Below are 24,564 nucleotides of genomic sequence, written 5' to 3'. Positions count from 1 at the left end.
GTTGTTTTTTTTCCCCCTTATCCTGCTTGTTTCCTGCAGTGCCTTTGAGAAGTGAGGAGGAGAAAAAAAGTGGGTCAAGCAAGCATGTGGAACCTGGATAAGGCACTGCATTAAAAGCGAACTCAAAGACAAAGAAAAGGTTTGTTTTTTTTTTTTTTTAAGAAAACCACCTAGCTGCTGCTATCTACAAGTGACATGCAATGGCAACATGGTCTTGGGAAGACCACTTTGCTTACCAATAAGATGGTCAGAAAGATTAAAGGGGAGGTCAGAAGGATTAAATGATTCTTAATCAAAGAGGTCAGTTACTATATGTACATTATGTATGTGTCATATACATATGCACACATATGTAGAGTGAGCAGGAGAGGGGCAGAGATATGTTATGTGTGTTAATGCTGTGTAGAGTGTCATACCACATGGTTTGCTCATATGAGGAGTGTTTCTCTTCATTGTGAATAACCACACTTCCTGGGATTCCTATGCCCAAGACTTTTCAAAAGGGCAAACACTTTTTAGTATGTTCTATGTGTTAGATGCTAAGTACCTTAGACATACTTATTCATTTAATACTCATAACAACTTGATCATGAAACAAATACTATTATTATCATCCTCAATGATGGATTAAGCAACTGAAGTAAAGGGAAGGTAAATAGTTTGCCCTAGGTTAGAATCACGTAAGTAGGAAATGATGTCTTCATTTTGGAAAATAAATGACCTTTTTCTGTTTATTATTATTATTATTATTATTATTATTAATGTTTATTTATTTTTGAGAGTGAGAGGGCAAGTGCAAGTGGGAGAAGGGCGGAGAGAGAGGGAGACAGGAGATCTGAAACGGGCTCTGTGCTGAGAGCAGAGAGCCTGATGCGGGGCTCGAACCCGTGAGCCATGAGATCATGACCTGAGCTGACGCTTAACCAACTGAGCCACCCAGTCACCCCAATAATGGCCTTATTGTAGAAAATTCCACATCTTGGCTAAAACTCTTCCCCTCCAACTTGCCTTTCACCTACAGGGTGGGAGCTCCATGTTTCAGTTGCTTGCCATGTGGGAAAATTCTCTTCTCCATTTTCTGTTTGGATGTCCCAATGGCTTCATTTTGTATCTCATGTTGATGGTGTGATACAGGCTCTTATTCAAGATAGGATTTACTGTTTCACTTTATTTTTCGTCCAGGATACCATGCTAGGATGCCTTTGAAATTTTGTTATTCTCTGCATCGATGATTTGTCCTCTGAAAGAGAGAAATAACATCTGTCATTCTGACATTTGGAGATCTAGATTGTGCCATTTGTCCCTTTTTAGTTTTGTTTTAGGTAGTAAATCAGGCAAGGTGTGGGCTACTTTGCTTAGAGAGTAGGTATTATCTGTAAAAAGAGTATCTTGGTCTTGGCATGTTGTGGATATAAGATTGGGGATTTTTTTTCATGACATTTTTACTTCATGCAGAAATGTTGTTTTTTATTTCTTAGATTTTTTTTTTAAACTTTTTTCTTCTTCCCCTAAATGGAAAGGGCTTCAGTTTGGCTATTGGGGTCTTAGCTCTTTGGACATAATGTCAAGAGTATCTATATTTATTCATGTCTATAATTTCTCCAAGGTGACTTTGGGGATACAAGTCTTAGAACTAATGATTGATTGGATTTGACTTTAAGGGTAATGAAAGTAAGTATCTCTTGATTAATTTTTGTTGTATAGGCCATAGAATTAATTTTTTCAGTTATCAATTAATTAATTATCTCTTGATTAATTTTTGTTGTATAGGCCATGTATTTCATATATGTGTGTGTTTCAAATTTAGTAAACAGTTTTAAGAATCACTTAACTTAAATTTGAGCAGATTTGGAATCTCAAAGCCAAATCCTAAAGGTATGTTTATGAGAATGGTAGGCTATTTTTTTTTTTTCAGTATTGATTTTGAACTGTGGTAAGAATCCTATTTTTAGTTACATGAGAACAATGTTTAGGAATGGAAAAATGTTTAACTTTGTCTAAATTTCTACTTCTCTTTTGTGCTTTGGATATTCTTGGATCATTCTATGTTTGACATAATTAGGTTGGTGAATACAAAGAAGGCAATTCTTTCATGCTTCATATATAAAAACACTGGGAAACAGCAAAAGATAAATAATGTGTTGTTCTTTTATGCTTTCTGAAACCCTGAACTAGGGTTGCCAGATAAATAGAGGACACCTAGTTTTATTTGAATTTCAGATGAACAGTGAATTTTTTTAATGTGAGTATTTACCAAATATTGCATGGGACACATTTATACTAAAAAAATTTTTTTAAAGTTATCATTTATTGTGTAACAGGGCATCCTGTATTTTTTATTTACTGAATTTGACAACTCTTAGTTCTGGTTGGTACTATCATTGTTCCTGTTGGACACTGATTTTCCTCTCAGGGCCTCTAATTTTATCGTTTCTAAAACTCACATGGGTCCCAAAGTAGGACTTAAAGCCATCATGGAAATACACAGATAAATAAATACATAAAGGAGGGCTATGCAAGGATTGCGTTTAATCCATTTCCATCTGCTTAAGGTGCATGAGGAAAGACAATCAAATCCCTACTCCCCCCATTCCAGATCTGTCCTGGAGACAGGTAGCAGGCCAGAGGGGTATCCAGTAGGGCTTATCCCTACAGCACGGCTACTCCACCCAGTCAATATAGAAGGTCTCAGACTGGGGCAGCAGTGTGACACAGGATCTGAAAGCAACTCAAATGCTCTGTTGCTACCAGCAAATTCTGCATTCAGTACACTTCCTTCCTCTTGTTATCTCACTTCCTTCCTGTCCCGCCTGGTGTCCCTTCTCAGCCCATTCAAGTAGATTCTGCCACAGCCATCGCACATTGCTGAAAGACATAATCCACTCCCTAACTCACCCCTGATACTTAGCACAATGTTTTGGACCTTGTAGATACCAAAATGTTGTTACACAGATCAAAATGCTATATAATCCTATCACAACAAAGGCCAAAAACCAAAACAAACAAACAAACAAAACCCAAGTGTCCAGATCCTATTTAGGATGTTAGATTAAAAAAAATTATTTGAGAAAATCCTAATGGAAAAATGTTGACTGGGCTTATAATTGTATTTGCTGTGATTAGCATTGGCTGCTTTTATGGCAACGGGTGTTTGTGTTTATTTTTTATTTTAAAGTTTTTGTTTATTTATTTTGAGAGAGAGAGAGAAAGCGTGATCAGGAAGGGGCAGAGAGAGAGAGAGAAGAGAGGGAGAATCTCAAGCAGGCTCCGCCCCATCAGCGTTGAGCCAGATGTGGAGCTCGAACTGACTAACTGCAAGATCGTTACCTGAGCTGAAACTGGACGCTTAACCGACTGAGCCACCCAGGTGTCGCAGCAATGGATCTTTGTATGAACCCTAAATTATATAACAATCCCATGCTAATTTATGTGAACAGTAACATTATTAAGTGCATGATAAATATACACTTCCTCTCTTAAACACTAATGAGAGTGCAAGTGCCTTCATCAGGAGTAAGAAAAACGGTGAAGTCTATTTTTTTTATTAAAGTGTACTTCATGTACAATATTATATTAATTTTAAGTGCACACCACAGTGATTCAGCATTTATATACATTAGGAAGTGATTACCACAATAAATCTAGCTGCCATCTGTCGGCACACAAAGTCATTACCTATCATGAACTATATTCCCTGTGATGTTCAATGCATTCTTTTTTCTTATTAATCTTTTAAGTGGAAGTATGTACCTTTTAATTCTCTTACCCTATTTCATCCATCCCCCTTTCCCTTCCTCCCCTCTGGCACTCACCAGATTGTTCTCTGTGTCTTTGAGTCTCTTTCAGTTGTTTTCTTTATCTGTTTATTCTGTTTTTTAGATACCACATATAGTGAAATCATATGATATTTGTCTATCTCTGTATGCCTTATTTCACTTCACATAATACCCTCAAGTTCCATCCATGATGTTGCAAATGACAAGGTGTCATTCCTTTTCATGTCTGAATAATATTTCATTGTGTATGTGTATATATACCACATTTTCTTTATCCATTCATCTACTGATGGATATTTAGTTGCTTCTGCATCTTGGCTATTATTTTTTTAAAATTTTTTTAATGGTTATTTATTTTTGAGAGAGAGAGACAGACAGACACACAGACAGAATGCGAGAGGGGAAGAGACAGAATCCAAAGAAGGCTCCAGGCTCTGAGCTATCAGCCCGGAGCCCAGTGCAGGGCATATACTGCGAGATCACGACCTGAGCTGAAGTTGGACGCTTACCCGGCTGAGCCACCCAGGCCCTGGTATGTCTTTGCTATTCTAATGCTATAGTGAAACTAAGGGTGCATATATCTTTTTGAATTAATATTTCCATTTTTTTTATAAATACTCAGAAGTGGAATTTCTTGATTATACGTTAATTCTATTTGTAGTTTTTTGACGAATCTCCATACTGATTTCCATAGTGACTGTACCAGTTGTATTCCCCAAAACAACAACACATGAGAGCTCCCTTTTCTTCACATCCTTGCCAATACTTATTTACCTTTTTTCATGTTTATTTATTTATTTTTGAGAGACAGGGAGTGTGAGTGAGGGAGGGGCAGAGAGAGAAAGGAGACAGAGAATCCCAAGCAGGCTTTGTGCTGTCAGCAACAGTCTAATGTGGGGCTCGAACTGAGGAACCATGAGATCATGACCTGAGCTGAAATCTAGAGTCAGATGTTTAACTAACTGAGCCACCCCACTGCCTCTCTTGTCTTTTTGATACTAGCCATTCTGCCAGGTGTGAGGTAATGTCTCATTATGGTTTTGATTGCATTTCTGTGGTAATTAGTGATGTTGAGCATTTTTTCATGTACCATGGCCCATTTGTAGGTCTTCTTTTGAGCAATGTCTCTTCAGGTTCTCTGCCCATTTTTTAATCAAACTACTTGCTTTTTTGATACTGAGTTATAGGAGTTCTTTATGTATTTTGGATAGCAACCCCTTTATATATTTTGTATATCATTTGCAAGGTGCAGTCTATTTAATTTTATTCACTTTCTCTATTTCTTCTTTGGTTTACATCAGATACTTTTCCTATAATGTTTCCAAGCTTTATATTTCAGTTTCTCTAGTTTCTCTTTATATTTCAGTTGGCCTAATCTGTTGAAAAAACAAAAAAAGATAAACTAAAACTGTCTTGACATAAAAGAGGTGTAATTTCATTTGGTGGATTTCATTTCATTTATATCTTTTTGCAATTTATAAAGTGTCCATTCTTCTGTGGCTAAACCAAAGTGGTATTTATTTGAGCTTTGATCCAGACATGGGCATTCAAACCTCAGTATTCTTAAAAAAATTTTTTTTAACATTGTTTATTTTTGGAGAGAGGGAGAGTTCAAGAGGGGGAGCGGCAGACACAGAGGGAGACACAGAATCGGAAGCAGGCTCCAGGCTCTGAGCTGTCAGCACAGAGCCCGATGCTGGGCTCGAACTCAGGAATCATGAGATCATGACCTGAGCCCAAATCAGATGCTTAATCACCTGAACCACCCAGGCACCCCCAAACCTCAGAATTCTTAATTAAATCTGGAAATTAGGTTACCAGGTGGGATTTTTTTCTCCTTCCTTATAAACTTATTATTAAGAATATTGTTGATCCAAGGACACCTGGGTGGTTCAGTCAGGTAAGCGTCCAACTTCGTCTCAGGTCATGATCTTAAGGTTTGCGGGTTCAAGCCTCGTGTCAGGCTCTGTGCTGACAGTGCAGATTCTGTTTGGATTTTCTGTCTCCCTTTCTCTATCCCCCTCCCTTGCTCGTGTTCTCTCTCTCTCTCTCAAAATTAAATAAACATTTAAAAATTAAAAAAAAAAGAATATTGTTGATACATATATTTCAGTTATCTGTAACTCTTTTCTGCAAACGAAAAGATTGTTGATGGAAGAAGAAACTTCTTAGAAAACTGGGTCTCTGTGTCAGCTCCAGAAATGACTTGCCACTCACTGAAAAAACTGGAGGTAAGGACAATATATTCAGAATACTGACAGTTCAGTCAGAATTGTTATTCTAACAGTAAAATGTTTGAACTCTAGGCAGGGGCTTTGACCCTGTGCTCTTCTCCCCAAAAGTTCTGTCTTGCTGTCAGATACTCAGATAACTTTTCCATCCTATGACAGCTCTTGCAATGGATGTGACAGTCTGTCTACACTGGGACAACATGTGGCTGCTTGATGTAGTGTAGCAGAGGGGACGTCACTGTTTTTCTAGGGTTCTCATATGTGACTGGTTAAATGAATAAGAAAGTAAGGTACAATCCAGTCACTCCCCGGAGACCGGAAGCTTTAAGACAACACACTTTTGTTCAAATCAGCTGAGGTAATGGCAAACAGAGAACCCTCTGACTTCAGCTACTCTCAGAGTCCTTCTGTTCACAGCATTACTTTGTGCTGGACACCCGGGTGAGTAGTGTTCCCATTTCATTGCCTCACATTTGAAGGTAGGTTTGAGTGGCTGAGAGAAAGAATCTATTTCATGGTCAGTATTCTGTCAGTCTTGTTTTTGGTTAGAAATATCCCACCGTTCAAACGGTTTTGAATCTCTCCTTCTTTAAGGCAGTATATATTTGGCCAGAATCATCATCCTTACCATATTTATTTTGTACAAAGCACAGTGCTAGTTCCATCGCGAATTTTCCAATTTTTGGTCACACCGTCCTTAGGAAGGTCAAAGTGAATCTAACCCGCTCAGCTCTCTTGTGGTTCTGAATTTGAGTGCCATGAAGGACGGGACATTCGCAACTGGATACTGGTCTCATAACTGGAGACTAGGCTTCTTCTTGTGGGTTTGCCATTCTCTTCATATTTAATCTTGCAGAAACTTAACTCTAACCCTGATTTGCTTCATCATTTACCAACAAGAGGGGGCACCTGAATGCTTTGGAAAGCGTCCTCCAACTGTGCTTTAGCGACAACCTGTTACTCAAAGAGCTTCTCCCGATCATCACGAGAGTTAATGAATGACCTTCACTTCAGATCCTTGTATTTGATTTTGTTGTTGTTGTTTTGCTTCATTCCCTGGGGACTGTGCTGGGCCTGCGCATCTTTCTGGCAATAGACATACTCATAAACACCATTTTTCAGTTTGAGTCTAGAGATTCTGTCTTCTAAGCGTGATATTTGTGGTTCTGTCTCTCGAGCTCCAAAGGGCAATATTACTCAGAATGATCCACTCATAGATAGGCAGGGTTCAAAACACATATTTTTTTTTATAGACTATGCCTCTTTGGGGTTGCAGGCTGTTCCCAAATGCTTGTACCTTGGCTCTATTTTCCCCCAGAAAATGGCCTTGCTCATCTGGTTGTTACTTTTAATAAGAAGGAAAACACCAAGCTGCTTAGACTGTTTAATTTGTGGAGAAAAGGAGGGGTAGGGATGCATGTGGGTGTGTTTGTGTGTGTGTGTACGTGTGTGTGTGTGTGTGTGTGTGTGTGTGTGTGTGCAGCGTGCTTGGGGGGGTTCAGGGAGGAATATCATTTGTGGAATGTTTTCCTGGAGGAGCTGTGGAGAGTTTGTTTTGGTGTAAACTGAGCCAGAACTTTGAAAATAAGAAAGACTTCCTAAACGCTTGCTCTCTGTATAACTACCTTGTTAAATAAATGCAGCAGTTGGACCAATTCCGTTTTTCTAATTCCATTGTACACTGGGGATAGCAGAAGGCGTTTTGCATTATGCAGGATCTGGTGTTTGGTTATTTGGAAAGGCTGCTCTACCCACCAGGTCACAGTGAATGACTACAGATGCGGGGAGTATGTTGACAGTGTCAGCAGTCAAATCTTTGCCACACAGACTGTGAAAAATTACAGGAGGGCACGACATAATTTATTTTGCTAAAGATCTTTTTCCCATCTGCAGTTTGTACCTGTTGAAGCTGAAAGTGAACTTCCTCGTGCTGATCGAATTCTCGCTTCCCCCTTCTTTTTCCTTTCTCTGACGGGCATGCACTGCTTGAAGCCTTAAGTTCAGATGAGTATTATTAACAGCAACCTTTATAGTCTACCAGGGAATAATTTAAATTTTTTTTGGTGTGTGTTTCTGCAATAGTTTCAAGATGCAGGAATGCAGATAGAGTTCTTGTTAAAAAAAAAAAAAAAAGTTTAGACAGGTTGATTCATTTAGCTACCCAGCAGGATCTGATTGCTTTTTCTAAAATTAAATTCCAACGAAGAAAATCTCACAGATGATCCCATCCACATCCACAAACACATAGCACACAGTACACAGATAGATACACACAGTATGGTAGCTATGTTCAGGCCAGGAAGATATGGTTTCTTATGTGGAAACAGTTTAGGTTTTCATTAATTTTTAAAAGTGTTTTTCCTTTGGTCCATTTTCCCTTTGGATAAGCCGTGGCATATTAAATAGATATTTATGTGATTTTGTTCTTACTGAATCCTTATTTTTCAATCATTGGAGTCACCAGATTCTAGTGGAAATTAAGATGTTGTTTTCCATATATGTTGAGAGGGGGTGGGTGTATTTTATTTTACTTGTTTGATTGTAGCTGACACAGTTAGAACACTCTTTTGTCCTGCTTTTTCAAGCTGAACGTGAACTCTATTTCAATGCTGAATAGGTAGGTAGAGCTGTAAATTGTGGATGTGCTAATAATAAGTTATTCTTATGGCCTTTCCAAGAAATCATTCTGGAAGAAAGGCAGTGGGAAGTATGTCTGCTGTTTTTGGAGCACACAGAGAGTGAATGATACTCAGAAAAAAATGAAAATGTTTAATTTTTGTACTTTCACCTTAGTTTGAAATGCAGATGAAAGTTGCATTTTTATTTATGGCTTGAAGGATGGCAAAGCCTGATAACAAATCATAAAGAAATATGGAAGCCCCAATAGCAAATTTCATGCTGAAAATTTCATCATTTGTCACATATCAGTTGCTAAAAAAAGAGGAAAAAAAAGGCGGGGGGAGAGGAGGAATAAAACCTTGAATTCTTGAATTTGTGCAATACTTCAAGATCCAAACATAGCTGAAATCGTAATGTGTGCTAGTCCATTAGAGAGCATGTGCAAAGCTCTGGGATTTTTTTTTTTTTTTTTTTTTTTTTTTAAGCACAGGGTATAAACATGGATTATCCTGGGTACTTTCTTTTATCAAAGATACATTGACCTCTTACAAAGATTTTCACTAGTACCCAAGGCCTCTGGGTACTAGGTCCCACACTTTGCACAGAAAGACTGGGGTCAATAAAAGAGCTAGGGATATTGAATTAGTGAGTTTGGTGGTCTGGAGGTTAGAGGGCAAACAGCCGCAAGATTTCTCACGGTCACTTAATAGCGTTAATGCTCTGTAAAATTAACTCGATTTAGAGCAGCTGACCTCCAGGCCCATAATGAAGTAGGGGCCTTTGTACTGAGTATTTCATTTTAATTCTTTAAGGCTATCTTTTCTCCTTCCTCTATCCTCCAAATAATACTTAGCATCCCTGCCTGCCATCCATGAACACACACAAAAAAGTTTGGAGATCTTGCCCATTTCGCTAGCTGATGTCTGTTGCCTTCTTTCAGTGAAACGTTACCTGATAGTAGACAGGTGACCCATGTCTTAGGTCGGCTGCGTTCCACAAGATTCTATGTCACATAAAGATACAATAGTGCAGAAGATATTCTGGGCTGTGTGGGGGTGGGGTGGGTCTTTGCAAATAACTATCATACACATAGTAACTTTCTCCATGTGAAAGAATGACCATACTTAGTCAATCAGAGATTGATGGAGATAAAGACATGATAAATAAAAACAGAACTTCTTCAATAACAGAGGATTATATTTCTTAAAGTCCTTTGGGGGTTGTATTTCTTGTAGAATCTTTAAAAACATTTTGGCAATAGAGACCTGAAGGAAGAGAAACAAGTGAAAAACACTTCACTTCTACATGTTAATTTTTATGGCTATGCTGTAATACATTGAAGGACAGGTCTAAATATAGACATTGGAATCAGATGGCCCAGGCTTTTATTTCACTTCCACCTTTTATTATCTGGGTGATCTTGGGCAAGTTGTCCAGTCTGTTTATACATGAGCTTCTTTGATTGTTAGGTAGGAATGACTGTCAAAGTGCCCTAACAGGATGGCACACGTGTAAATCCACATGAACATGGAAGGTATGTGGACATGTTAGTTATCATTTAATAAGACGTAGTTTCCAACCCTTTTTAGAAACATTGTCTGCTGGTGAGTTAATTAAAAAACTATTAACTGTGATATGTGTTGTGGAAAGAAAAGCGAGAAGGGAGTGGCAAAGCAGATTTCTAAAAGAGTGGGGCAATTATGTAAATAGCTAGAATTTATTGATTTGATGCTAATTATTTTTAGCTTGAGTAAGTTTGTCAGACATATAATGTTACATTAATATGTCTTAGCTGGTTGGATTGGCTTAATTTTCCATGTAATTTTCCAGGCAGTATTGAACAGCCAATCACTATCATGTGGGATATTAGAGAACATTGCAGTTACTTTACACTAAAGAGTCATCATTTTGGGCAGCAGTTTTAGAGAAGAGTGTAGCAATAAATGCACTCTTAGATTTACATTTATGCGTTCCATTAGGAAGAGGTTCCAAAGAAAAGAAAATTTATATCCAAAACCCTAATGAAATTAAGTTTTATTTCAATGATTTGTGTATATAGCTTTCATTCTTAATGCTACAATGAAGGGAGAACAGTAGAAACCTCCTGTTGAAAGAAGTCTGCTGAAGGGTGTAAAACTTCCTTGGTTGGAAACAGAAGAGCCACTTATCATGTATAGTAAATGGTGCCCACAATATCTTAGACCAATATTCATAGCAACTAGTGACCACACTCTCTTGCCAGAATGTGTGAATGATTCATAAGATTTCTGGAAATCCCTGGGTATCAGGGAAGCATATGTGGCCTAGGAGAAGTAAGGAGAAATAAAAGTAAACTGTTTCTGTGACCAAAAGAGGAATTTTTAGAGAAGCCCATGAAGGCTGTAATTCATCATGAGACACCAAGCTGGGGTACCCAGGAAATTGTCTCATTGACCTCCAAGGTACATACAGTGTTTTTACCTTTCTGCAGTTCCCAAATATGTGCAATGCCATGTGGCTGGATTCCTATGGAAGGAGGTGAAAGGAAAATTCCTAAGGAACATTCCTTAGCAATTGAAGGGTCTTTAGTGCCATCTGGTTTAACCTTCTTGCTTGGATGAAATCACAGCAGTTTGTCTGGGTTGTTGCACAAATACTCACTGCCCAAAGGAAAAGTGTGAGGGTAATATATGTGTTATTTTCCCGTATATTCTATATCACAAAGCTATATTTGGGTGTTATTATACCTCTTTCACAGATGAGAAAATTAAGGTTCAGTAAGGATAAGAAGCTTGAATACAATTCACTTACTGGTAGTTTGTAGGATTTGAACCCAGAAGGTTCTTACCTTTCCACTACGTCACACTATCCTTTAAGTACTGTAATTAATTATAACAACAACAACAACAACATAATCCATCCTGATTTTAAAACAATGACTTCTTTTTCTCTTGAATTAAGATTTGCTGCTTAAGTGCTGAACATGTTCAGACAAGATGGAAGAAATTGTTCAAAAAGGGGGATGGGAAGAAAAAAAATTCTCTGAAGATGGAGGAGTATCCGTGTCAGGATGAAGAAATTGGCAAGTGGATAAATGTGACAAAACAGAAAAAGAGAAGGAAAGAAAATTCACTAGGGTGGGAGCTATGGAAAGGCCTGTGAGCCTACAAAATTAAGCTGTACCTGGAAGATACAAAATACTAGGCCAGGTGAAATCCTAATGATGCAAGAAACACATGCACATTGCTAAGTAGAATAACCACAGTTGTAACTCTTGGGAAATAACAATGGTTAATACCTTTTGAACTGGGACTCCAGAAAAAGGTAAATTGACATGCTTATCCAGGAGCTGAGCAGTTTTCTGGGGGCATAAATCTCAGCCATAAATGAGACCTGCTTGGACTCGTTAAACCCACTAATCAATTAACTCCAGCTGGGAGGGAAGGAACAAAGGAGAAATTTGTTCCCAAACCATGTTCCCAAGGAAACTTCCAAAAGAAGAGAAAAAAGGCTCTGTGCTGAGTTAAGCTCAGGCAGTGTCATATGCTAAATCTTTGCTTTTGGAGAGTCTCAGGAAATCAACCTGGTAGACTTAGTTTAGCTTAGACTTTTCCAAAGATATTTGACCATGGTATACTTTTTCAGTGACATATACATTAAAGTATGGAACAAACTTTTTGTGAATGTATGATTCTTGAATATCTGGTAATGCTCATTGGCCTGTCAAGTGATTTGATATTTACAGAGAAAAAAAAAAGAAAGAAATACTTTTATTTGTACATATTTCACAGCTTTGAAATAGAAGATTCTTAGATTTTCAGAAATTCAGTTATTTTCTTATAATCTTGTGTGTGCTACACATACTATATCATCTGTTCATCCTGCCTTCGATTCAGTTATTAGAAAATAGATGGTTTTGGCTGAAGTATTTTCTAACCACTTACTTATTGCATAAGCTAAGTTCATGTTTTCTTTTTATAGTTGCTATGCATTTTAGCCCCAGTTGATGAAAATTGATTAAAATGTTGTACAGTAGAATAAACACCATGATAAATATTGTAAAGTGAATGTATCTTCTCAAAAATAATAGTGTGGATATAGAACACAAATCTGCATTGTCTCAGAAAAGTAATCACTCGTAACACATTCACCTGAGTGGCCAAAAAAAAAAAAAACAACTACATGTAAAAGGTACATTGAATATTCAGATGGATCCATTGAAGTGCAATTTTATAGGATCTACGATCTATTTCTAGAATTCTGTCACGTACAAAACTCCGTTTATTATGCTCTTTTCAAAGTGCTGACAAATCAGTCAATCAAATCAATCTAGATTCTTCTAAAATAGGAATCGGAATAAAATTATGTTTATTCAGAGAACTGCTGGGATCTCCAAGTTGTCACAGCACAGCAACCACAAACTTCGGGGCCAAGAAAGGGAAGGAAAAGGGGAAAAAAAATTAATGAGCTGGAAAGCTGGAGAAACTCCAAAATCTTTGGGAAATAGAAAAAATTTATATGACATAGGAAATTCTTGAATCATGTTATTAAGTCAGGAAGACACAACATTTACTGTGGGATTTTTTTGATCCTACATTCCTCAAAAAAAGAAAAAGTACGTCGTGCTATTGCCAGAAAGATGATAAACTAGTGTAAAGTTGAGAAAGAAAAGAAAATTTGCAGGTTACAATTTTTGAGTCAAGTAATATTGTAGAGCGTTGCCTAATATCAAGGATATATGATTTACAAAGGCAGTTGCCATCACACACTTACTAAATACTTAGCAATTTCAGTTGGACAAAACCAGTGATGTGCTCGACATGAACACATTCTCTGCAAAGATGCAGTCCATTTGAGAAAGAAAAGTGCTCAATGACTCTCTCTGTTGGTCATCACTAAATATAATGCTAACAGAGAAATTAAAAAAATTGTTAATAATGATAATAAAAAATTGTTAAAAAAATGTTAATTGAGTTGTACTGCAGACTCAAAAAGGTGTTCTGAGATAGGCATGGGAGAGCATGTGCTACTTGTACAGGAAGGAATGGCGTTAGTGGGTAGATTGCTTTGAATGCCAGGAACCAACAGCTTTAGTCACAGAAAATGTTTGATTGGAAACAGTTTCTCTTTAAATTACAAAAACAACCACATTATTGTGAGTGTTTATTCTTCTTTTCAGTGTGTTTGATTGAACAGCTTGTATGAGACTGATTTTTTTACTGGAGTCTTCCAGCTGTCGGTGAAAAACAGGTATACGCTCACCGGCTTTTAAAATAAAGATGATAAAAATATTTTTCTTGAAACATGTTATGGCCAATAATTTCAAGGTTTATTCAAATGATGATATGTTTGAATCTTGAAAAGGCTAAACTTAGTGCGTAAAAGCATATAGATCATGACTTTGTCTTGTTGAATCAAAGTATTCCATGATTTAAAATAAGACTGTATTGTAGAGCATTTTGGCTCATACTATGAGTTTGATTCTTATTCAGTGCTTGATGATTTTCTTCTCTCATCAGAGAAAAAGATTGATAATGTGTCATGATTATGTTTTACATCAATATCTAAATGCTGCCACAAAATTACTTTCCAGGGCCAAATACAATGTAGCAAACAAAAATCTATTTGCAAGAACCTTCCAAATTAAAACATTTTAATATGCTTTGGTTGCCAATTTATATTCTGGAGGCCCATTAAAGATAGTGTTTGATGTGAAATTTCTTCATAATTTTTGGGTCAGTGTTTAACTTTTTAAAATTATGGAAGTTTACTGCCGTTATGCTTGACTTATAAGACTAAAAATATAAATCAACTCAACCTGTACCTGTTACTTAATCTATACCTAATCTCCCTATTTATTTCTGGCATTATGTTGAGATCTTGGTGTGAGATTAGAAGTGATATTTTCCTTATGACTGATCAGAAATGAATGAAAATGCCAATTTCAACATAGGCTTTATTTTTATAACTTAAAATCATAACACTTAAAGTTTACCCAGAGTTAGTGATAGGGATTTTTGTTAAATAACTAGGACATGTGTTGTAGATAAAATGTTTGAGAAACCTTGGTGTAGAGGAGTATTTTGGAAAATGTTAGATGAGAAACTCAAGGGTTTGGAGGCATGGAACATGGAAACCATTAACAAAGAAAATGGCATTGTTTCTTTCTTTTTTTCTTTTTTAAAGTAGGTGTCATGCACACTGCAGGGCTTGAACTCATGACCCTGAGATCAAGAGTCATATGCTTAACCAACTGAGCCACCCAGGCACCTGATGCCATTGTTTCTAAAACCAAACTTGAATAAGACAAGAGGGAGTCTGATGTTCAAGTAATTCTATAAAACAGAGTTTTGTCCACAAGAACAGATATGACTGAAAAAAAAACCATACTGGAGAAATACCAGTGGTAATCAGGAAATTAGAAAGAACGAAGGGAAAGATGAACTTGGGTGCTGATTCTTGATTTGTTCATCCAGTTAATAATACAAAAATATTTTCTGAGGCTAGAGAGGTTAAATAGCTAGTTGCTATGGAACTGAGTTAGGTGTCTGAGATAAGACTAGATCCCACGTCTGTTGGAATCATAACCTGGTCTCTGGACCTCTGGTGACTGCCATTGACCGTATAATACAACCAGCAAGGACTACTTTTTGAAGAAATATCATGTGTTGGATTTTATTTGAGTGAAATCAAGGGCCTGTGAAATATCTGCCCAAGATATCAATTGTGCAGTTGGACATAAAGGTGTGACATTCAGAGGAGCTGTCTGAGCTACAGGCTTCAGATTAGGTGTCATTGTATTATATACAAGTTGATATGACTTTACCTCAAACATTTTATCTGCAAAACATGTACTTAGTCATTTAACAAGTGGAGGATTTAAATAGAAAAGAGCCTAAAAACACCTGATATTTAAAAGTTAGATAAAAATCCCAATATTGGCAGGTTAGATGGAAGAGAAGCAATTAGAGAAGACCAAGAACGAATGATGAGTCAGAAGCGAAGGAAACCAGTGGGGTGTGATGTCACAGAATTCAAAGGAAGAGAATGTATGTGAAGAGAAAGTCCACTATGTGGAAGTCTGCTGAGAAGTCAAGAAAAATAAGGAAAATACCCAGAGGCTTTAATGCAGAGCAGTATTGTAGAGGTTCCCAAGTCGGTGGAGTATTTAAAAACAAAGCACTGAGCATGGGTCCTAAAAAGAAAGTATGAGTGCTGATTGCGAATTTAGACTCCTGATTCCAGTGGAAGTTGCCCATGGCATCTGAATATAGGCAGGTTTAAATGAATTTGGGTTGTCAGTGGAAACTTTGGAGTTCTCCACTGAAGAGTGACTGGGGGAGTAAAGACACGCATTGTCTTTAGCATTGTAGATACCCAACATTTGTCTTTTGGTCCTGCAAGCACAAGTTCAAATGAGGTTGATTTGCCCTTTGTGCCTCTTCTCTTTGGTTTCCTTTCACACATCAATCTCCTCTTATATCACTTTTCTCTTAGAGAGGGATGTGTGTGTGGCGGGGGGGGGGGGGGGGAGGGCACAGTTCAGGGAAACATGGAATAATCTTAATGTTGAAATGTGGAATTAAGAAACGAGGTATATCCAAGCTATTCTGTGGGACAACATAACTGAATTTAAAAGCAAATCATGAAAGTCATTGTCATAGATGAATAACACGCTTTATAATTTGATGAGGAGGGTATTTAATATTACAATAAAATTGTAAACAACCATACCAAGTTCCGATTTCAAAAGGATGTTTAGTTATAGAAAAACAATTGCTACAGGGCCATTTCTGCAAAACTATTGTGTGGAAAATAGTAGTAAAAAAATCGCTCTTTTTGACCATTTTACTATAATATGTGAATAAAGATTTACCTAATGTTGTATTATATTTTATAAAATGAAGTTAATATTACAAATGGAAGAAATGGTTGGGGAAAAGGACCCTTCTAATTCATTAGGAAGTTTTTCTCTTTTTGTAAAAAAAAACAAAAACAACTTTGCTTTTTCATAAATTCTTTTTGAAATATAGAACACCATAGAAACAGTGACATCTTCTATTAGGGGTACAAACTGGCAGATCATTTATTTTGTCTGATTTCTTAATTACTGAGCCTGCTGTATATGGTACCAAAATTTATAGACTTTGCCAGAGTCATTTTGTTGTTTTACCCAAGATTTGTATAATTTATTTTTGATGTGGTGGACATGATACTGCATTCAATTGTCTGTGCATCTATTTCCTAAAGTAACTTGAGTGTAATAAATAAGTATTTTGGTTTCAAAAGAAATAAATCCTGTTTAAATTTGTTTATTTAAAAAATGTGTTAATGTTTTTATTTATTTTTGAGAGAGAGAGAGAGAGAAAGCATGAGCCAGGGAGTGGCAGAAAGAGACGGAGACACAGAATCTGAGTTGTCAGCACAGAGCCTGACGCGGGATTGGGACCCACGAACCGTGAGATCATGACCTGGGCCGAAGTCCGACGCTTGACCAACTGAGCCACCCAGGTGCCCCAATTCTGGTTACATTTAAATGGAAAGGCTAGTTGTTCTGAAGAATTCATTCATTGCTTTCCTTATTCAACAAACCTACACTTAGGACTTATTGTGAGCTAAGTCCTGCTCTGCAGTTAGGGGTAGATCAGGGAACAGAGCCAAGTTCCTGTTTTCAAGAAGCTTATATATCTACTATGGAAGAAAGACACCAAACAAACAGAAAGATAATATGTTGAATGGCAAAAAATAATATAAATAAAAATTAGAGTGTTTGGAAATTGGAACTGATGAGAAGAACATGAGTTGGGCTCTCAAAAATGGTGATCATGGGAGCTTAACAATTATGGCCATAGCCAGAATAGTCTGGGAGAGACGTTGCTAGCTCTTCCTTAGACCCCACTGGCACTGGGACTCTGGAAGTTGGCTCCTGCCAGTGTGTGTACAAGTATACAAGTCTGCTTCTATACTTCGCTCCAGAGTCAGATTCTGGGCAGGGAAAGGCAGAGTGTAGGTCGTGCACCCAGACTTGAACTTTGCAGAGAGATCATCTGCTCCCTTGCATCATTTCTAATGGAAATGTGACCCTGTCCACCCACCAATCTTGGGTTTTCCCTAGTTTGGGGATGCAATTATAAAATTCAGGATAAGTGAAGTTGAATTTTAGATAAATACTAGTTAATGTTTTAGTATAAGTATGCTCAAATTTAATTGAGCGCCCTGTAGTTGTTTTTGCCAATTCTGACAACTCTACCCCAAACAGGAAAAGTGTTGTTTGCTGACAGCCCCCAAAATGACAAAACGCCCATTCAAATCCACCAAAGGTGAAGATTTAAGAAAGACTGATACATAATACCAGACTCATAAAACAGTGTACTCAGTACTATAACTAGGAGTGAATATACAAATCTGTGGGAGAGCATCTAAGAAAGCAACTTATTTTTTTCTGTCTAGGAGTTGGATGGAGAGTTTCACCAAGCCACAAATTTTTGAGCTGAGTTTTGAGCTGGATCTCAAGATGAGTAGGAATTTACCAAGGGAGAAAAAAAAAAAGGAGAGAAGAGAGTGCTTCACCAGCAGAGAAAGCAAGCAGCATGGACCACAGGGTCATCAAGTGAGCATCATCAATTTGGTGTGGTTTGCATGCAAAGGGTTCTTGTGTATCAGAAATGATTGGGGATGAGTGTGGAAAAGGGCTTTGTGTGAGATGGAGAAGGTGTCTTTTTTTTGATTAAAAAATATATATATATTAATTTTTATTTATTTTTGAGACAGAGAGAGACAGAGAATGAACAGGGGAGGGGCAGAGAGAGAGGGAGACACAGAATCCAAAGTAGGCTTCAGGATCTGAGCTGTCAGCACAGAGCCTGATGCAAGGCTCAAACCCATGGTTCCTGAGATCATAACCTGAACTGAAGTCGGATGCGTAACCAACTGAGCCACCCAAGCACTCCCAAGAAGGGTCATACACACTAGAAAAAAGAGGGAGAAGAACTGAGTTTGGAAAGCTTGCTGTAGCTACAGAGCTGCTATATATGACTTGACTTCGGTTTTATAGGTTTGGTTTTATGTATTTATATCTTGAGCCCCCAAGAGAAAAAAAAATACCTTAAGTTACTGAGTTATTATTACAAGGGTACTTGTTGGCTGGCAAGAGACTCTCCGTGTTTGGTTTGTGGAGCTCTGGAAGGGGGACATAAAGCCAGTACAGATGGTAAGTCATGGAGTGAATTATGGTGTTGGGTGTCAATACAGGTGAACACTGATGAGGCCACAACCGCGCTACTGGTCCAATGCACTGAGACGGCCATTAGCCCATCTGGTGAAACTGAATGTAAGACCAGAAAGGAATCTCAGAGGTGACAAGTGAGTGACAGTGTATTAGATGTATTGCAAGTTCATGACTTTACGAGTGAGTAAATGTACAGACGTGCCTGGACTTTTCCTTCATCAGGGCATTTATCTCCTTTCCGTGTGCCACTCAAAGAAAAGGTGAAGCCTGGAAATTAAATCATAGATTTTCTTCAAAGGAAAGTTTGTTATGGCCAAGTACATAGTAACTTCTTTATTACTATGAGAGTTTTGAATTCAGAGAACACAGACACCTATGGACTTGGGTAACTGTGTTTCTTCAGGATATGATATCGTAAGAGATTTTTGATTCGCTGTGCATGTCAAGACACGCTCATTTGTCGCCCAGTTGGCTCAAAGTCTTGAAGACCTGAATCAAATAGAAGTGAAATCTCAAAAAATTTTTTCTCATGGCTTAAGGTAACTTTCACCCACTTCCGTTTTTGCTTCTTTGACCTGTTCATTTCATTGTTTTTTAAGGCACATCTCAGACATTTTGAGTCACATGAAGTTGGAAGACTTTTTTTTTTTAAGTAATAAAAAACCAGCCTGGAGGGGGGAACAAACACAGAGGGAAATCACTCAGAAGTCACACTGTCCCAACACCTCTGGGCCACACAGCAAAGAGCAAAATCATTCCCCTGAAAATTGGTCAGGCTTTGTGCATCCAAGAAGGTTTGGGGGGATAGATGCAGAAGGGACCATCACATCATAGTGGGGGTGAAATGGGGGTGTGCTGGATCCCAAGCTGGCTCTTCACAAAACTTCTTCTCTAGGAGTGGAGTTCCTGGCCACCAGGCTCAGTTTTATACCCTTGATGAGGCTGTGCCTGCCCTGGGTAAAACTTTCATCATAGAGGTTGAGGGCAAGATTGTCAGCAGTGAGATAGGTATGGTCTTCTGTGATGTGGCATTTGTCTTGGAGATGTTCCTGGCTGCCTGGATCTTGTGCAGTGTGACATAGTCAGGGTTCTTGCTCACAGCATCTTCAGGGTGAGCAGGTTGGGGTTGAGGGTTCACACAAGGCCTGGTCTCAACCTGGCCCTGGCCCCGTGCTTACTCCTCTAGCCCTTCTCTGGGCTGTCAGATTCTGCAAAACATTTTGCTATATCAAATTAAATACTTTACTAACTTCACCTTAATTTTTTTTTGCATATTCTGTATCTTTGGCAGATATATATATATATATATATATATATATATATATATATATATATATATATAATTTTACCTTTAGGAAGATACATACTATTAGAGAAAGAGAAAGCAGAGACAAAACAATTAATAGCATGATGGTTTTTAAAAAGTTGTTGAGAAACTGTACTTGACTGCTTGTAAATTTCATTATTTCTAAATCTGCCTCTGCCTCCCACATTAATGTGAATAATGGGAAGTTTCTGTAGAAAAATTCTGCATAGGCCCTCTAGTTATGCATGTAATAAATTAATATTACTGTGTTGTAGAAGATACATAAATGCATGTACGCTTCTATAAACTCACAGAGCAAATTTGCATTTCTGGAATTCATTTTTTGTAAACAGTCAATAATTAGTGTTGAACACAAATAATGGAAGGATATATGAACGAAGACCAACTTTGCCGAAGATTAGGAAGTGTGCATTGGGACAAGGGAAGATTAAATAGAGGTAAAACAAACAAACAAACAAAAAACAACCAACCAAACAAACGAAAAAACAAAGCAAGACAAAAACACCAAAACCTGAACATAGTGAGAGGAAATGTTGAGAAATATTTGGTCTAATATGACTTAGCTGGGTTTCTGGAAACACAGACTTTCTTCCAAAGGAGTAACCTGGGAAACCAGTGGATAAGTAGGGGAAATAGAGGACCATTTCGAGGAAGCCAGAGGGGTGCCAGAACTGCATTTTGGCCCAGTGCAAAGGATTGTAGCCACTACATGACCAGAAAGGACTCTATTTTCCCCTTCCTTCCTTCCTTCCTTCCTTCCTTCCTTCCTTCCTTCCTTCCTTCCTTCCTTCCTTCCTTCCTTTTCTTCTTTCTTTCTTTCTTTCTTTCTTTCTTTCTTTCTTTCTTTCTTTCTTTCTTTCTCCTCTCTCTCTCTCTCTCTCTCTCTCCCTCCCTCCCTCCCTCCTTCCTTCCTTTCCTCCTTCTTTTTTCTTTCTCTGAAAACCTGATTTATAGAACCTCACAGACCCTGGAGCAGAGTGTTCTGGAGATTTAGAAGAGAGTTGGCTTATGTTAGATAAAACTGTTCATTTCTGTAATGTTCTCCAGTTTCATTGTGGAGACCGTGAATACCTTTTGGTTCACCTGTTCTTTGGTATTTAGCTTTGTATTCTTTGATGCTAATGCCAAATGATGTCTTCATCTTTTAATTAAATTTTCTAGTTGTTTGCTGTTCTTGTATAGACTTGCATCTGACTGTGTATTTAGCCACACTGTCAATAGATCAATAATTTTGTGTTTATGCAATTGATTACATCATTTACAAATATAACCACTTTTTCTCCTCAGTTCTAGTCTTTTATGTTTCTCATCTCTTTCTGTTGTGCTAGTTATGGCCTCTAACTCAATATTGAATGGAAATAGTAATGACCAGTATTCTTGTACCATTCCTGACTTTATTATTACTTTCCAAATTTTTACTGGTGTAAGAACACTTAACAAGAGATATACTCTTTGAAATTAAAAAAAAAATTAACGTTTATTTATTTTTGAGAGAGACATCAGGTGGGGGAAGGGCAGAGAGAGACTCACACACACAGAGTCCGAAGCAGACTCCAGGCTCTGAGCTGTCAGTGTAGAGCCCGATGTGGGGCTTGAATCCATGAGCCATGAGATCATGACCTGAGCTGAAGTCGAAAGCTCAACCGACTGAGCCACCCAGGTGCTCCCACCCTCTGAAAATTTTAAATTGTATAGTAAAATATCTTTGTTTAAATATTTATTTATTATTTGGGAGGGTGCAAGTGGAAGAGGGGCAGAGAGAGCAGGACAGAGGATCTGAAGCAGGCTCTGCGCTGACAGGCTGACAGCAGTTAGCCAAAGTGGGGCTTGAACTCCCGAACCATGAGATCATGACCTGAGCTGAAGTCGGATGCTTAACCAACTGAGCCACCCAGGTGCTCCTGGTACAGTATCTTTAAATACAGGCACAGTGTTGTATAACAGATCTCTGTAACTTACTCATGTTGCATAACCAAAACTTTTTGCCCGTTGATTAACACCTCCTGTTTTCCTATCCTCTTGGCCCTGAGTGACCACCATACTATTCCCTGATTCTATGAGTTTGACTATTTTAGATTCCTTGTATAAATGGAATCGTGCATTATTTGTCTTTCTGTGACAGGCTTCTTTCATGTACCATAATGTCTTCAAAATTCATTCATATTGTTGCATATTGCACAGTTTCTTTCCTTCTGAAGGCTGAATAATATTCCATTATATGTATATATACTTTTTTAATTAATTCACCCATCCATGGGCATCTACTTGCTTCCTTATCTTGGCTATCGAACATGAGAATGCTACCTATCTCTTCGAGATCCTTATTCCAATGATTTTCGATAAATACCCAGAAGTGGGATTGTTGGATCATAATGATAGTTCTATTCATATTCTTTACATTTTTTTTAACATTTATGTATTTTTGAGGACAGAAAGAGACAGAGCACAAGCAGGAGAGGAGCAGAGAGAAAGGGAGACACAGAATCCAAAGCAGGCTCCAGGCTCTGAGCTGTCAACCCAGAGCCCAATGCAGGGCTTGAACTCACAAACTGCGAGATCATGACCTGAGTCAAAGTCAGATGCTTAACCAAGTGAGCCACCCAGGTGCCCCTAGTTCTATTTTTATTCTTTAAAGGCACCACCATACTGTTTTTCATAGCAGCCATACAATTTTGCATTCCCACCAACAGTGTACAGGGTTCCCATTTCCCCATATCCTTCTCCACACTTGTTGTCTTTTGTTGTTTTGATAATAATCACCCTGATAGGCAGAAAGTGAAATCTCATTGTGGTTTTCATTTGCCTCTTTTTATTTGGTTATTAACATTGACCATCTTTACATATACATGTCAGTTATTTGTATGTCTTTTTTGGAGAAATGTCTCTCTAAATCTTTAGCCCATTCTCAAATTCTCAAAAATTTATTAGTGTATTTGTTGTTGAGCTCTCAGAGTTCCCTATATATTTTGGAAATACACCCCTTATCAGATAAACTGGTTTGGAAACATTTTGTCCCATTCTGTAGGTTGACTTTGTTGATTGTTTTCTTTGCAGAAGTATTTAGTTTGATATAGTCTGATTTTTCTATTTTTGGTTCTTTGGGTATGTGTTTAGCATCATATCCATGAAATCATTACCAAGACCCATGTCCTGAAGCTTCCCCCAATGTTTCCCTCTCTCTGTTTTATAGTTTGAGGTCTTAAGTTTAAGTTTTTAATCCATTTTGAGTTTTTGTTTTGTTTTTGTTTTTGTTTTTAGTTTTTTGGTATTGTGTGAAATGGGACTCCATTTTAATTCCTTTGCTTCTGGCTATTTAGTTTTCCCAACTCCATTCACTCAAGAGACTGTCCTTTCCCCATTGTATATTTTTGGCTGCTTTTTTGTGAATGAATTTACCATATAACACAGGTTTACTTCTGAGCTGTTTATTCTGTTCCATTGATCTGTGTCTGTTTTTCTGCCAATACCATACTGTTTTGATTACTGTAGCTTTGTAATGATGGTTGAAGTCAGTCACTGTGATGCCTTCAGCTTTTATCTTCTTGTTCAAGACTGACTGGCCTACTCACAGTCCTTTGTGGTTCCATATAAGCTTCAGAATTGGTTTTTCTATTTACGTAAAATGTGCCGTTGGGATTTTGATAAAGATTGCATTGAATCTGTAGATCACTTTGGGTAGTATGGACTTCTTAATAATAGTATGTCTGACAATTCATAGATACAAGATGATTTTCTATTTCTTTGTATCTTAATTTCTGTCATCATTGCTTTGTAGTTTTTGACATGTTGGTCTTCACCTCCTCAGTTAAATTCATTCTTTTTGGTGCTCTTGTAAATAGGACTGTTTCCCTTATTTCCTTTATGGTAGTTCATTGTTTGTGTATAGAAATACAACCAGTTGTGTATGTTGATTTTGTATCCTGAAAGTTTACTAAATTTGTTTGTTACTTATAATAGTTTTTTACAGAGTCTTTAGTTTTCTATATAAGATTATGTCATCTGCAAACAAGGGCAATATTACTTTTTCCTTTCTAATTTGGATGCCTTTTATTTATTTTTCTTATCTAGTTGGTCTGGCTGGATCTTCAATACTATATTGACTAGAAGTGGGGACACTGAGTATCCTTGCTTTGTGCTGGACTTAAAGGAAAGGCTTTCAGGTTTTCACTGTTGAGTATGATGTTAGTTGTGGACTTTGTATATATTGCCTTTATTATGCTGTGGTAATCCACTTCTGTTCCTAGTTTTTTGAAAGCTTTTATCATGAAAGGGTATTGAATTTGCCAAATGCCTCAATTTCGATGATTTATGTGATTTTTACCCTTTTTTCTAATATATGTGGTAAATCATATTAACTGACTTTCATATGTTGAAATCGTCATTACCTCTCAGGGATCATCCACT

The 24,564-nt window shown here is 37.6% G+C and overlaps 1 protein-coding gene across 1 annotated transcript in view; it reads left to right on the top strand.

Annotated features, from left to right (window-relative positions):
• Positions 1 to 24,564, top strand: part of DTWD2 (DTW domain containing 2) — a 525,766-nt gene that overhangs the window by 444,168 nt on the left and 57,034 nt on the right. Inside the window, exons 19-21 of the mRNA XM_053220002.1 lie at positions 11,567 to 17,116; positions 18,056 to 18,215; positions 18,857 to 18,967. The gene's annotated coding sequence lies outside the window, so the exon portion shown is untranslated. The remainder of the gene's footprint in view (positions 1 to 11,566; positions 17,117 to 18,055; positions 18,216 to 18,856; positions 18,968 to 24,564) is intronic.

This window comes from Acinonyx jubatus, chromosome A1 (assembly GCF_027475565.1).
Source record: "Acinonyx jubatus isolate Ajub_Pintada_27869175 chromosome A1, VMU_Ajub_asm_v1.0, whole genome shotgun sequence".
Taxonomy (NCBI): domain Eukaryota; kingdom Metazoa; phylum Chordata; class Mammalia; order Carnivora; family Felidae; genus Acinonyx; species Acinonyx jubatus.
The sequence above is the reverse complement of the archived record's forward strand: the minus strand, read 5'-3'. Positions and strand labels throughout refer to the sequence as shown.